Source organism: Vombatus ursinus, unplaced genomic scaffold (assembly GCF_900497805.2).
Source record: "Vombatus ursinus unplaced genomic scaffold, bare-nosed wombat genome assembly UNPS02004337.1, whole genome shotgun sequence".
Taxonomy (NCBI): domain Eukaryota; kingdom Metazoa; phylum Chordata; class Mammalia; order Diprotodontia; family Vombatidae; genus Vombatus; species Vombatus ursinus.
In genome coordinates, this window is record NW_020944115.1 from 993007 (window position 1) to 995572 (window position 2566).

Below are 2566 nucleotides of genomic sequence, written 5' to 3' on the forward strand. Positions count from 1 at the left end.
TCTCTCTCTCTCTCTCTCTCTCTCTCTCTCTCTCTCTCTCTCTCTCTGACCCTTCCATAGAGAACTCATTCAACCTTGGGTCCCTGGAAAGTTTCATGATGACATCATGGGGTATCAGGAATAACAGATGATTTAGAGGCAAGAGAATTCAGTTTGAATGTTGGCTTCAACACTTGTTACCTAAGTGACCTCAGACAGGGCATTTTGCCTCTCTGACCCTCAGTTTCCATATCAGTGAAATGGGCATAATACACTACATACTCCTACAAGATGGTTATGAGGAAAGTACTTTGTAAAACTTTCAGAGCTCTAGAAATGTGACTTGATAGTACTATTCTCCCACCTTCCCAGGTAGTTTACAACCCGAACTTGACTATCCTGTGATTTTTGTCTTTTTCTGTCCCCTACTCTCTGTTGAAGACAGTATTAACAATGGTCTAACTAGATCAATTCATTCTTACTAATGGTGAGTTTATGGCTCACATCCTTACCTTCCAGGATCTCTACACCCCCCAAGGTCTTTTATTGTGGATCAGAACCCACTCATGCCTGCCTACCTTTGGTCCACTTTCAGCCCCTATGTCCCTAGAGAGAGAGAGAGAGAGCAGAGTCATCCACTTTGGATGTTCTAGACCTCTTGCCATTGCATGACCACCGGAGCTGGCCATCAATGATCCCTTGCATGGCTAGCCTGAGAACGCTTTAGCCCAGTAAAAGGTCAATGTCTTATAATAAAGGTGAGCTTTTGCAGCAAGTGGCATATTGGGACCATCCAAAGCATTGCATGGTTTCTCCCAAGGGATCCAATCCCTTCTTTTCCCACTTTTCTCTTATGTTACTCCATCTAAACCCAGCCAATTGTCCCCACTGTAGTGCCTGCTTGAGGTGCACATACTAATGGACTCCGTCAATGGGTTGCCCATGCAATCCTCTGGGCAATGTGCACCCTTGGGGTAGACCCCCCAGATCATGCCCCTGGGGCTGTCCATGTGCTTCTCATGGGCTGCCTGGTGTCAGAATGCCAGCCCAGTATGATCTGGGAACCTAATGCAGTGCTATCACAGGACAAGTAGAAACAAGGGACTACTGGTGCCTGGTATTCTTTTCTAGCTTAGCACAGAGAGACTCTGGATGTGAATTGGTTTTCTTTTTTATGTCCCACTTATTGGTAATTAGAATCACTGTCCATCGGTCATCCTGGCTCAGTTTGAAAGAGCCAGAAAACAGTTACTGTGAAAATGTGGCACTTTGGGTTTTTTCCTACAGGGACATTCTCATTCTGCCTTGCCCTACTCTAATGATGTTTGCATTCTAAGTATGAATATTAAATTATGCAGAAAGATAACGGATGATGATTTGGAAATCCCAGGAAAATTTGTCAGTTAACACAGAGTGCACAATTATTTCCATTTGGGGGGATGTTTTTGACCAATTAGGCATTTGTGACATGATGTCATTTTGACTAACTTGAAAAGACACAGACTTGGCTTAATTAGATATCATCTCCAAACTCAGCAGAGTCTCCACAGCCCATCTATGTCAAGTGGGGGTCAGTGCGACAGTGTGGTTGATGCCTTCGGGAGGGTGGAAGGGCTGGGTTTTATAATTGGCATATTACTGACTTGAGGTCCAACTCGACCTCATAGCCCTCCCTTCCTGGCATTACCCAGCCTTCTACCAAGGAGGCAGATGGAAGCTGGCACGTGTTTCATGAAACCTAGATCCTCTTAGCTGAGGCTAGAGAGAGAGCTCCCAGTTTGGTAATCACAAGACTTGGATTCAAATCTTGGCTTCATCCTTTACTCAGTAGCTGGATGACCTCGGGTAATGTGGTATAGTGGATAGAGGATGGGACTCAGAGCTGGGAAGGCCTGAGTTCAGGTCCCACCTCTGACATTTCCTAGCTGCGTATTTACTAGCTATGTGAATTTTCTGTCTTGGTCTCCTCATCTTGAAAATGAGGGGGGTGGACTAGGTGGCATTATTAAGGTCTCTTCTGATTCTCAAACCTAGCATCTAGTGGGAGAAAAGTAGGCGTGGCATTCACAGGACCCCAAATTTAGAGCTGAAATGTACCAACCTCTTTATTTGACAGATTGGGACATGGAAGGTCAGGGAAACAAAGTCATGCCTGGGCAACCCCACCCTCCTGGCCTTGATAATTCCCTCCATCCTCATTTGGTGCTGATTGCTATTCTCTTCCTCCCTCTCTTCTTCCCTCCCTCCCTCTGTCTCTTTCTCTTTCCCTCCTTCCTTCCCTCTAATTGTCTTCTCCATAGGCTCTCTCTATCCCCAAGAGGGCAGGGACTGTGTCTTTATCCTCTTTGTCTTTGCTCCACCTCCCTCTGACCTGCATGTCAGGCCAGTATTCAATGTGATGCTCAATGATGGTTCAGGGAATCCTGGGAAGAAAAGCGTTCTCCTTCTTGGTGGAAGTAATTCCACCAAGCCACTGGAATTACACTTCTCCTCAGCCAAAAGTTGTTTGGTCCCTAAATTGTTCAGCTAAGGTACATTCAGTCTACACTAATACTCTATTGTGTATTACATGGATGGCAATGTAAAG